Source organism: Eretmochelys imbricata, chromosome 2 (assembly GCF_965152235.1).
Source record: "Eretmochelys imbricata isolate rEreImb1 chromosome 2, rEreImb1.hap1, whole genome shotgun sequence".
Classification (NCBI taxonomy): domain Eukaryota; kingdom Metazoa; phylum Chordata; order Testudines; family Cheloniidae; genus Eretmochelys; species Eretmochelys imbricata.
Window position 1 is genome coordinate 211,473,659 of NC_135573.1, and position 14,109 is coordinate 211,487,767.

Sequence of the window (14,109 nt, forward strand, 5' to 3'; positions counted from 1 at the left end):
AGCTAGATGCAAGACTAATTGTTCAGATCATTTGTAGGAAAGGCAATAGGGGTTCTTTTGAGGTGGAAACTCATCTCTTAGAAGCCAATCTATTTTACTTTTAGGTAACTTGATTACCCATCTCCATGTATCAGAGTAGCAGCTGTGTTAGTCTGTATCTGAAAAGAAAAGGAGTACTTGTGGCACCTTAGAGACTAACAAATTTATCTGAGCATAAGCTTTCGTGAACTACAGCTCACTTCATCGGATGCATGCAGTGGAAAATACAGTGGGGAGGAAGCAGCCACTGTGCTATAATATACAGTTTTTGAGACGTTCTATATAATATCTAGTTTAGAGCTGGCCTGTATCAAAAGCCCCAAGCTTTGGGGCGTGGGTTTCACAATCCAAGGCCAGAGCTCAGTTTTGTGACTGTCTTGTTTAGATGGACCCATGCTAATGAAATAAATGGAGACTAAGTGAAGGAGAGAAGATTACTGTCACTTGATTGCTGGAGACTCTCTCTCTCTCTGTAACACACACACACGCAAATCAGTTGTTTCCTGCTAGTTGGTACTCACTGTTTTACCAGTGGAGCTAGGTATGTTATTTTTCATATATGGTAATTACTGCCAGATAGATGCAATTTAGAATCCATTGTTTGCAATGCTTCTCATGTCCTCAATATTGAATCCTGAAACAATTGAAGGTAAAATGCTTGCTCAGTTATTTTTCCAAAGTTGTACTTTTCCTATGGTTAAAACACGGAGCTGATAAATCCAATCACTGTACCATTGACCGAAGGAGTGTAGCTCTTACCTCCACAGTGCCTGGACATTTCTAATGTTTAAAGTTTGGTAGGAACGAATGAAGGAGAGATCATGAAAATTCAGCTCATTAACACCATCCTTCTGTAGCACAGATGGAAGTAGTATCTTGCTTCAGTATATTAGGGCCCCATTCTACTCTCACTTATACAGGGGAAAGCCACTGAGGTCAATGAGAGCAGCACCTGAACAAGGCTACATGGTCCAATTCTTCTTTCAGAGGCGTGAGAGCTGTTGCTGTAATCAGTGGGAGTCACAGGCATTGGGTCAGAATTTTTCCACTGACTACAGCCAATGATCCAGAACACCAAACAAGTAAAATTCAACAGGGCAATTCTACCGGTGAATGTTTCAGCTACATGGGCAGTGAACTATCCCTATCTTGTAAAGGGCGGGGAAGTATAGAAAACACGAACATTAATATACTGACCATTACATATATTCATACACAGTACCCACCATTAAAGAGTCCACACTGACCAAAAGGTGGCTTTAGATAAGTAGTTGGGTTATTGCAGTATTTACTAGTCTAGCAGAATATTTTGTGGTATCTCAACTACCACCTTGTAGAAGTGGTTAGTAAATGCTGAGATTTGAATGGCAGACACTGTATGCCTCCAGGGCTTAGTCCAGCTCACATTAAAGTCAGTGGAAAGATTCCCATTGAATTGGACCAGGTCTCTGGATTTTTAATGAAACCATATGCTACAAAGGCTGACATTTTGCTGCATTAGTCCAAGATTTTCAAGCCAGTTTCACAAATCACTCTTCCAGCTCTATGCCCTGTGAGCTCACCATTTTGGTCTCCTTTTTCCACTACTTCCAACATTCTCTGTACTGTGTGGCTTCCATAAAAATGATCACTTTCAGTTTGACAGAACAGAAGATTGACCCGGGCACATACAGTTGAAGGTTTTTATTAGCCATTAATTCTCTTCTCTTGCCCCAAGTTAAGGCTGGGGAAAAACAGGAGTTGTGTCCTTTTTTCTTTACATTTGTCCTCCCACCACACATCACTCCCTTTTTTGCCTGGCTGCTTGCTGTACCCTGCTTTGGTCACACAATCACATCTTTCCTGTTTTATAATTGTGCACAATTATAATACCACAAAACAAATCAACATCCTATTTTAAATCTTCCCACCTGATCAACAGTTAAATTTATCCTTTGGGTTTTAGCATGTTAAGGACCCAAAGTCCCAGCCTGGCTGAGCTGTGCTTAACACAGTTCATCAAACCCAGCAGAAAGAATTCCTCATGATTCTGATCCAGACTATGTACCTTCACAGGAGCGACAGGGAAAATAACCCACCTTGTTCCACTGCACAAGCTACCTAGACCTTGAGCCAGGGTGCACAAGGATCAAGGGCTCTGCATTCATTTACTTCCCCCCACCCCTGAGTAGGTGGGCAGGGAATCATTGTAGCCTTGGCTCAGGCCTGTTCCCCACAATGCACCAGGGACCAATGGTTTTCTACTGCCCCATCAATCAAGATGGGAGCAGAGCAGAAACTGCGATTCTCAGAGAGCCATATTTCCGTCTCTACACTACTCCTGGTATGTTGCAGCAACACAAACCACCTTACTATAGGTTTGGGACACAACCGTAACCCCATGAGAGTACTTTCCCATACTTATCATCCCTTACAGATTCTGTTCAAAGTATGGAGCCAAATTCTCTCCTAATGTAAACAAGTGCAACTCTATTTTGACCTCAGTGAGGATGTTTTTTTATATATTGCTGTGAGACTTCCAGTAGCATGAATTGGGATGAATTCATTATGAACAGGAAACGGACACTGCACCCTTTAGAAACAATCAGATTTGCTAATTGTTCATATAGTGTACACCTTCTTTGTTGATGGCAATGCATTTGACTTCAGTAAAGGGAGCAAGTCCAGGAGAAAAAGGCCCAATGAGTTTGTATTTACCAAAGTAGATTAGTTGAGCTGATGTCAGCCAGATTACAAGGTAAAGGGATGTGCCACAGAGCTGTCAATGGGCATGTAAATACAGAGAAACAAAATAGCATAATATTATATAAATCATCTCACTTGAAAAAAAAATATTCCTAGTTATTATACTTGACACTTCTGCAATATTCTAGCTTTTGAATATAAAGACATTAGTTGAAACTGTCCTGAATTATCTTGTCCATCTGATTTCAATCAATAACCCTTAAAACAAAATAAAAAAGATTTAGTCAATTACCTGAATGATCCTGACAAAGCTGAGGTGTTAATAGACTACTAACCTGAAGGCAAAAATAGTCTGATAATGCAAATAGTGGTGAGCGTACTAGGGCCTGATTTTATTTGACACTAAGGCCCCTCTACACCATTCTGGCAATGGTAAGTGGCTTGAAAGAATGTGTAAATTACATTTATGCCCACTTCAAGCCCCTTCAGACTTCCAAACTGAGAAACAGGCCCTTAGAATTCAGAGCTGTTTATTCAAAGCCCATCTCCCATTCCATGTCTTCCCAATAGGCTCAGCCACCAACCCCCCAGTGATAGCTGAGTGAGGGCCAATCCCTGGAATTTAGCACCTAGTCTAAGTAGCAGTCTGTGTGCTGTCTAATTTCTGGCAGGAGAGGAAGTAATTCTCTGCCAACGCCATTGAACATATGGAGGCCCAAACCAATAGTACCTACTCCTACTGCATAATTTAGTCCTTATTCAGACAACACTACTACTTAAATAAATGTGAGCTTTGCTTGAGTAATGTCTGCATGATAAAACTCATAATGGCCCTGAATCAACACAGCTCTTAAGCATATGCTTAACTCTGAAAGTTTATTTTCTTCAATCTATTCCTATTTAGCAAAGCACATAAGCATGTGCTGAACTTTAAGCACGATTAAGTGTTTTTCTGAATTAAGGCCATTATTACTAAAACGTTAATAGAATATCATCCTTTCACCTGAATGCACTACTGGACTCCAAAATATCAAGGCAGCTCTACAATTTAGTGAGACTCTACATAGACACTTTTTTCATGGCACATTAGGTTTCAAACTGCTTTCTTATAGCATGTACCAATACAGAAAGCTCTGTACTGCATTCAGATTGGAAGAGTTCAATTAAACCTTGACTTAGTGAACTTGTGGGATATAAAGTTTATTTCCAGAAATAAAGTGAAGGCCACAGAACTCGAGAATGGCAGAGTGTCAAACGGGTTATCTAAATCATCTCTTTCTATAGGGAATTGAATTTAATGTTCTGATTGTTTATGCAACAAGACAGTAATCATTTTCTCATTTTTGCTTTCCTTTTGCACATCCAAGGTTAATGTATTATAAAAAGTCAGGTTTCTGAAGATTACATTGAATAAATGGATCAGAATTTATGCTTGTGTCCTGTCTTATTTTAGATCCGTAGAGTAAGAGTTTGTGTCAGGTCAGCAGAGTAAATGGACTAGTTCTCTGCTTGCTAGAATCATGCTAACTCTCTTTTGAGAACTGCTCATTTTACCACAGAGGGCAACATGAAAAGGAGACTACACCTTATGAAAATATATATAGGCACTTGGTATCATAGGCACTGTGGGGCTTAGTTTCTTACCAGTTTCTGACTCAATATGTAATTGCCTCTCAAATTGCAATATGTTGTGTATGATACAAAAGCAGAAGTACTGTGGTCAAAATATGTTTGCCTGGCCATCCTCAGTCACAACCCAACACCCACTATGCCATCTGCAGACTATTCCAGCCAGAAGTCTGAGTGACCTTTGGGTACATGCTTGTACAGGCACTGCCTGGTAAGGGAGTATTTGTGCCAAAGCATTAGCTCCATGCTGTTTAAGTTAGAGCATAAAAGAGATTTACCACCTCCAGCAACAGATTCTGTCCTACCTACAGTGTTTCCCTTTTTCAAAGGAACAAGCCACCCCACTGGGTGCTTTTTCTTTGGGTTATTAACAAAATAACAGCTTAGCTCAAAACTTCAAGTTCCTGGCCCTCTTCTCTAGGTTCAGCAGTCCATTAGTCCCCTAAAGGGTTTTACTCCTACCACTCAGTGCAGGTGCTCTAGTCAGGCATTTTCCCCCAGCTGGCAGGGAGACCTTCTTCTCCAGTCCTTTCTGACCCAGGGTCCCCTCTGAGTCCAAGGCAGGGATCTCCCCTTTTTACCCTCGTATCAGGGCAAGAGGTTCCAGAGCATGCACTCTCTCTCAGCAGGTTCACACTACAATACAGACATCACCCAAAGCCATTCCTGGTTTCCCATCTCTCTCAGACAATAGACTCACTCAAACAAGAAGCCACACCTCAAAGATACCTACACATGATGCCTGATAAACTGCCCTGGCCCAAGCCCTAGCCCATCATCTGGGAAGTTGTTAATTAGGCACAGGTGGGGCTGAGCCTAACTTCCCATTAAGGGCCAGTCCACCCTGCAAGAGAGGGTGAATACATACCATGCTAAGTTGATGTATATAGAATGACTGTATACAGAGACCAAATATTTAGATGCCTAGTTTAGAAGATTACCTTGTAACCAACAGATGACAGAGCAATCAGAAACACATCTTGGACTGCAGGAGCCAGAGCTGCACTCAGCACAACTGAGGACAGGGATAGTAAAGATTATATCCCTGGAACTGCCAGAGGCCAATTATCTAATGTATGGCTCTGGGCTGCTCTAATTTACACCAACTGGAACAGATCCCAAGGCAGTACCGCATTTACCCTGATGCCATTTGCCGGGCCCAAGCTCAGAAGGGGGCCCATAGCACTCCCTTCCTCCCCTCTCGCAGAGCTGCAGAAGCGGAGGCTCTGAGAGCTAGTGGAGCAGCAAGGATCCAGCATGGGAGCTGAGAATCCACGGGGCCCTGGGAGCTGTAGTTCCTCGGCCAGCTCCCTGCCTAGAGAGCCAGCCCTTGAGCAGGGATGGAACTACATTTCCCAGCATTCCCTTGGCTGCTATCAACTGGAAAGGGAGCAGGAAAGAGTGGGGAAGCCGTTATGTGCTCCAGCTTTTTGCGAATGGGGAGCTGGCTGCTAGATGGAGGTAGCACTGTGAATGGGGAACAAGTATGCCCAAGGAACAGAAGGCTTTGGCCCAGATATCACCCTTAGAAGACTTCCCCAGACTGGCTTAGGGATGCTGGTGTGACCTCGCCTGGCAGCCCCGAAAGAAGGAACTGAGTGGAATGAATGGACAGTGCACCTCTCTGTCTGAAGTCTAGCAGGGGAGGTATGTGGACCCCACAGGAGAAGTTAAAACGAAAAGTAAGGGGGGGTGGCTCTACTAGAGGACCTGGGCAGCTTTAGGTACAGTACCAGGCACACAGGAGGATTTCCACTTCTGAGCCATGGAAGCAGAAATTGACTTTTCCTTTTCAGATTTATCCAATATTCAGAAAGGGAATCTAGCACATGCCTTCCAGATTTGAACACCCTCAAAATTCAGGAGTGATCAAGCTCAATTTGGGCAGCTGTTACTTCATTTCTCCGAAATCAAATATACTGATCCACTGTAATTTGCTGTAGAAAAAGTAGGATAAAATTGAGCAACAATTGCTGGGGTCTTCCTAGTGCTAACTAGGACTGAAATTGTTATTTTCAATAGCCATTGCCTTTTTTTTTTAGTTTTGTTTGTTTAAAAAGAAGACCGTGATATTGCTTTGGCAAATTCCCCACAGAAATGAAGAGTGGAAGAAAAGAATAACAAAGGCACCTCAACTTTTCCTCATTTATGTAGGACAGTCTTTCAATATGGATCAGATATCCTCCAATCACACAAGCCGAAAATTGTTCCACTTCACTGCAATTCTGTAACCATGCGGGAACCCGTCTTGTCTGTGTTCTGTGCACATCCAAAATTCCTGCTGAATTCAGAAGTGCCTTGCTTTTGTAACTATACTACCTGATATTTTCAGCTGTGGTAAGCTAAGGACGAGGCCTCTCAGAAAAATTTAAGTGCTGTAGGAAGTATTGCTCATTTACTAGGTAATGTGAGACCTTCCTGTTACAATAGTAAACCAGTGCAGCATAGAATGCACTTTGCTCCTAGAGTCTAGAACGGGGTCCTTTGCTTCTATGCACAGCCTATTAAAGACAATGAAAAGAACTTACTTCAACAGACTTTGGACAGAATTGGTTATACACAGGGTAACTCCACTGTCTTCACAGGGTCTGGGTCCCACAGCAGAGAGGGGGGCCATCTGAGCTTGTTGCAGAGCGGCTGCTCAGGGATGGGAACCTCCTGGCACTCCAACCTCCAAAATCATTCATGCTTTCTGCATGACTATGTGCTAGCTGAGAGGTGCATGGAAATTGGTGGCCTCTGCTGCAGGTGATGGGCATCTCAGGTACTTAAAGCCATGGCCTAGAGGAGGGAAGTGCCTAACTCCAGAGTCTACAGCTGCCTAGGGCCAGCACTGAGAATTTAGAACCCCTAGTGCTGCCATTGCAAGGTTCAAGCATGCTCAGCCTTGGAATTGCCACCCCTCCCTTGTTAGCAGCTGCAGCTATAGCTATCAAAGGCTGGACTCTGGCAATTGGCCCATGGCTGTAGCCAGAGAAGCTGCAGGTGGCTCTGTGACTACTGGGGGGCCATTAAGCTAAGAGCAGATAAAGAAACTGGAGTTAACCTCAAGGAACAGAGGTCACCTGTAGGAAAGGAATGTCAAGGGGAGCAGGGAAAGAGGAAGCAGATCAGACTTGCAGGGGGAGAATAGCTCCAGTTGGCTAGGGAGCATGTCAAAGGTAGAAGGGAAACAAGCACAGGGAGAGGTGGTGGTGACCAAGTAGTAGACTAGCATGTAGATGGGAGCAGAGGGAGAAAGGCTTGTGACTTCAGGTTCCCTGGGGCTAAGTACTCACTTTGGGGAAATAGTGTTTGCAAGTGGCTTGCTCAAATGGCAGGGTGGGCGCTGAGGGAGGGATTTGTCAGAATTGTTCAGGTATCTGCTGGCTGTGAAACTTTATTGAGCTGGGGCCAGAACCACATACAGTGACTGGTGACGTAGGGTGGTACTGGAGACATGGCTACAGAAGTTCTGAATGAGGAAGGAGATAAATCTGGGGGGGAGTTTCCCCTGATCACTGTAAAATTACTGCTCACTGGGGACACTGGTAAACCCACATGGATATACAGCTTAATGAGAAAAACTGGGGGCTGAGGGAGCTGGGTAGGGCAATGCAGATAGTCATGCAGAGCTGTGTGATCAAAATGAAAAATGTCTCTCTGAGATTCAGCACCAGGTATACTATGGTACCCATGGCACTGCCGCACCAGGCCCACACTCGGATCCCACAACGACTACATGGGGGCCCACAAATATGTTTGGCGCCAGGGCCCACAAAAGGTTACTCCGGCCCTGCCCCAAGGAGATGTTCGTCAGTGGGGAGCATCCTTTAGAATGGGTCCTCCAGGGCAGCCACTGCCTGCAGAAACTAGGTTGCCAAGGAGTAGCCTAGTGAGGAGCTGGGAACCAAGAGCTAGTGTGGAGGCAAAGGGCCTCTGTGGGGATCACACTTTCCGGCTGATCGCACAAGAACCATGCGGCTAGGAAAGATAGTCGAATTGACAGGACACTGGAGTCAGATCTGAGAAACCAGGGTTTGATTCTTGGCAAAACTACAGCCTTCCTGTGTGACCTTAGGCAAGCCATCTAAACTATCCTGTGCCTCATTTCCCCATGGTAATGTGAGGGTACTATCAAGGGTGTTATTGTAAAGATAAAAGCTATTCGTGACTGTGAGTTACTCAAGTATTACAGCAATGAAGGCCATATGAGTGCCAGGGAGATAGAGAACACATGAGATTAGTATAATCTCCCACTAGGCAGGCACCCCCACCCCAAAAGAGCAATTAGCAAAACTTTCCACCGAAGGAACAGTTTTTCCCATGGTTTAGGGCATCAGTTCTTTAAGCATCATTAAAATAGAAGCACATACAATCACAATCCCTCTAGCTTCTATTAAAATAAAATGCATGCCAAGTAATTTCATATTATGTTATCAACATAAATCTTTGCTATAAACCAGTACTTTAAGGGCTTGATCCTACCAAAATAGTTGTGACCTACTGGGCTTTGCAGGTCACAAAAATGTCACAGCTCCTGGCTTTGCTGGAAGCTGAACTACCTACTCAGCAGAAAGTCTGGCTGGCTGTGGAGTTTTAAAAAAAGCAATCACAAAAAAAGCACTGCTGTATTCTTTCTGATTGTTTTTTGTTTCCCACATTTTTGTTTCCCACATATTATGCTAATATGAATCAAGAATATGTTAAGGGGTACATTATGCCATGCCCTGAATGGGTGTGAAATAGAGAGAAGAAGGTCCTCCCTCCCCACCCATTGCACCTAAATAAACGGGCCAGGCCCAATGTTGGCTGTTTTGGGGATAAAATCAGTGGAGAGCTCTCCTTAACGTGATGGCATCATATCACCCTCTGAGCTTAGAGGCTGCCATTGGGGTGTTTCTTTAGGCTGTTTTTGCCTAGGCAAAACTTGGTCAAAATGTTCCAGGGGCAAACTAGTGAAACGTGGTGAGGTCAGCAAACTAAAAGCCAGTCCATTTAGTGCTCGTGGAAGGTGCCAGGTTCATTGACGGCCCTTGCAGGTCAATTTTTCCATTTAGCAATAGAATAAGTTCAGTAGGGGCTGCAACAGTGTCAGCTGCCTCACGCTTGCCCAGCCAACGTGCCCTAACCCGGACCATGAGGAAGCACCTTTAAGGGTGAGAGAGTAGTTCAGTTTCCAGGACCACTTGTTTTTCCATCTCTTCTCTTGAGACTACCACTTCACATCCTATCCATTCCTGGCAGAGATGTTCGCAATGAGAATTCCTGTCCATTAGGAACTGGGATGACTCATTTCTCATTTGTCACTAAGCAACCATGAGATTGTTATGTATTTTCATTTTTTATTCACTACTTACCTGGACTGGACTAGAATCAATGGCCTAAATATTACAGGCCTGATTCTCATTTACGCTGAGGGCCCTTTATAGTACTCTGTCAGTGTTAAGTGCAATTAGAATGGGACTAAATTACATTTCATGCACTCTAAGAATCCTTTACACGGACAGAGTGGTATAAAGATGCCTGACTGAAAATATGGCCCACAAGCTTTTATTTCTCAGTGTAACAAAAAAAAAAGAAGACATTATTTATTAGGGAGTCTCATGGACTGTAGACTTTAAGGCCAGAAGGGACCATCATGATCATCTAGTTTGACCTCCTGCACATTGCAGGCCACAGAACCTTACCCACCCACTCCTATGGAAGGTCCATAACTTCTGTCTGATTTACTGAAGTCAGCAAATCTTAACTTAAAGACTTCAAGTTACAGAGTATCTGCATTTACTCTAGCTCAGACCAACAAGTGATCCATGCTCCACACTGCAGAGGAAGGCAAAAACCCGCAGGGTCTCTGCCAATCTCACCTGGGTGAAAATTTCTTCCTGAGCCCAAATATGGTGACCAGTTAAACCCTGAGCATGTGGGCAAGACCCACTACTCAGGGGAAAAACACCTGGGAAAGAAACCTCTGTAGTAACTTAGAACCTCCCCCATAGTGTCCCATCTTCAGCCATTGGAGATACTTGCTAATAGCTGTCATGGATGGTCCATATGCCATTCTAGGCAACCTCATCAAACCATCCCCTCCATACAATTATCAAGCTCAGCCTTAAAGAAGTTAGGTTTTTCCCCACATTACTCCCCTTGGAAGGCTGTTCCTGACCTCCGCTCCTCTGATGTTTAGAAACGTTGCCTAATTTTAAGCCTAAACTTATTGATGGTCAGTTTATATCCATTTGTTCTCATGCTAACATTGGCTCTTAACTTAAATAACGCCTCTCCCTCCCTGGTGTTTATCCTTCTGATTTATTTAGAGAGCAATCATATCTCTCGTGAACCTTCATTTTCTTAGGTTAAACAATCCAAGCTCCTTATGTCTCCTTATGTCAAGTAGGTTCTTCCTTCCTTTGATCATTCTAGTAGCCTTTCTCTGCACCAGCTCCAGTTTGAATCATCTTTCTTAAACATGGGAGACAGAATTGCACACAGTATTCCAGGTGAGGTCTCATCACTTCCTGGTATAATGGTCAAATTACTTTTTGAAAATAAGCTTTGAATTATTTCAAGAAGAACAATTATATAAGATTGATGGTTTTTTAACAGAAAACACCACATCTTGATTATTTTACTGGTGTATATAAAAATCAGTTAAAATGGAAGACTATCACTTGGTATCTAATTGTATTTTGGGGTTCTGCTTCAGGTCTTGGGAAAGCCACATGTGCTAGTTTTTGAGTTACAATTAAAAATTATATTAGTATATTATTGTATTATTCTGCTGTGGAAAATACATATAGGAAAACCACAATAAAACATAGAAATATCCAAACAGTAAACAGTTAGATACATCCAAACTTGAATGCCCTGATGCTTCAATAATCTATACATATGCTTACATTTATGCGGGGGAAATAATGTAAAATTAATCTCAGGGATCAGGGCCTAAATAATGATGCAGCACTGTTGTACAAATAAATGAAAGCAATTACAGAAGCTAAGAATATCTTTATTTGAAAAAGGTAATGATTGAAATATATTTCCTTCCTTTCTTCATTTTAAAGGGTGGAAAACAGCGATTGCTCACTCAGCTCCAATGGGGCACTGTTATGAACTCTGTTTGAGGTCTTGCCCCATTCTTTACTTCTCTGCATATGAGAGACCATGTACCTAAGACTCCTCCCATTATGCCATTGAGCTCCCGCGTATATCCGGAGTCATATCAAGCAATCTCCAGCTAGGAATCACTTCTTACAAGGCCTCTTTCCCCCTCTTTTGCTGACAGCTTATTAAGACTGATGTGGAAATGTTATGTAAAGCAAGCTGTTCACCAGAAACGTTATTTATGTCATACAAGTGCTGTCCTGACATGACACATTCTGTATCTGGCTGTATGCATTAAACATATTAATTAAATACCTCATTATCCAATTCTCATCTTATCACCACCAGTTCTGATATATATATATATATATATATATATATATATATATGGAGAGGAAAATCACTGCACCTTAGCAACACTGTCAAATGTATAATAATTTGACATGAGAAAGGCACCAGTATAGCAGAAATATCTTCCTACACCCGTGTGGGTGCTTTAAAATCTGTGCTTGCACCATCCTCCCACATAAGTATAGTAGTTTAAGAGCTTTTATATGTGCCTTGATTTTTATGATAACAGATGTCGGGTTCTATTTAAGACAGAAGATATGAGAAGCAGCAAGGGGACAATTTTGATTTTGCCTGCAATGTAGTTTTCCTTTAGGAAAGTGACACAAAATATTAGCTTGTCTGCTATTGTGTATTTGGGCAAGTGTGAAAAGATTTGCGGCAAGTGCTGTTCTAAGTGACGAGGTGATAAGATCTTATCAATCCTATAGCTATATATTCTTTCCTTTTCTCACTCTCTCTCTCTCGCATATGTCCTATTTAGATTGCATCTAGGTATAATCTGATCGCAGTGCAAATCTAGAGCAATTCCACCCATGTCAATGGAGCTACTTTGGATATATGTGAGATCTAGAATGTGGCCCATAGATGCTGGATCTGATCTTCTCCCATGTATATTAGATAGATTAGATTAGATAGATGCATCCTGTTTTCACAGTGGGCATCCCGCCTCATCTCATGGCCATAGCATTATATCTCTTTTTTCAGAAGAAAGTTTTGGGGTCTGAAAAAAGCAGGGTCTACCTGGTTCCTACTAATTTTTGGACTCTTGTCTCCAAATTGTATCATTTAAAAAAAGGAACAAGTCTAGGTTCTCCTCCTGCACCAATAAACCTGGACCTGATGCATCTTGGCATTGTAGTGTAGTGGGACATGGATAATTCTGGTGGCTAGGAGAAGCTGCATATGAACTAATTTTATACAGTAAAAGAGAGAGTATGCAGCCAACAATTAGCTGATCCAGCAAAATACTGGTACAGATTAAGAGTATTTGCAACTATCTTGTACCAAGATGTGTTGGGGTCCACATTTTTGGGTGGGATTGTAAACACAACACTTAATGTCTGTTTTGTTGGTACAATTTCCAGGGTCTAGATGCCAGCTCTGAATTTTTGCAGCACTGTTGCACTGAGGCACATCAGGGTGTGGATTTTTAAGGTGCAATAGGAGTGGGTGAACATGCTCTTTATTTAAGCAGCAAAATGACTGGTACTAAAAACTAGAAGGATCCAGCAACATTCAGCTCTGAGTAGTTGTGGCTCATTTGCTCTGGGTTGCATTGAGATCTGGATTGCACTGGTATAACAGGAACATTTATCCTAGTGCTCTATTTGGGCATGAGCACTAGGGAAGTAGGGGTCCAAAAAATGCTAGGATCCTGGTGCTGGATCTGAGTTTTTGCAGTGCTCTTGCTCTGAGGTCTGGATTTGATTGGTGCAACTGGAAGATTTACACTTGTTCTATATTGTGACAGCGTTGAGGGGGGCGGGGGAGAACATTCAGCAGAATCCAGCTTTTGCCTTCCCCAAAAGTTTTTCATCAAGGGACTCTGCTGCCAGCACCACCACTTTCCTGCTCCCTTGGCAGCTGGGGCGTGGGGGTAGGGATGTAGGAGGTGTGTGTTGGGGGAATGGGGAGGGTTGCCTTGTGTTTGGACCCTGGGGCGGGGCTGCTATAGAGGCTCGCCTGGATATTGGTCCCAGATTCATACATAAATATAGCCAGGGTGGATTTTCCCCACTTCCCTCCCCCAAAAGAACCCACCCCAGTGAGGTCATTTCAATGGGAGTGAAGGAGGCGATCAGACAAGGTCGACTTTTCTGGAGGAGACACAGCCTGCGAGTGGAGCGTGGTGCTGAATTTAATCTGCGTTCCCCAGCCTCTGGGAGAGCGGGGGAGAGGCGCTGGAGTACAGCTCCAGCCCGGGGACAGCCGAGGGAGCCTGGGCCGGGCCCGTCAGAAGCCCCACTCCATCCCTGGGCGAGCCGAGCGCTCCGGTAGAGGCTGCTGGAGACGCCGGCGCGTGACCCCGGGGGGGGATCGGAAGAGGCGGCGGTACCTTGGAGAGCTCCGAGCCTGCCGCCTTGCCAGGCGCGCCGGAGGACTGGCCCAGCTGGCCGCAGCTGCGGCGGGCGGCGACTTGCCGGGCTCCGGGCATCTGCCAACGGGAGGATCCCTGTGTGCGAGGCTGCCTGGTGGGGAGGTGCGGAGGGGAGGGGGGTTCTCCCGTCCGGTGGCGGAGGAGAGCCGCCTTTGCCTTGGGGATGCCCGGCCCCCCAGCTGCGGATCTGACGCTGTGCCGCTAAGGAGGGGGAAGAAAAGTTT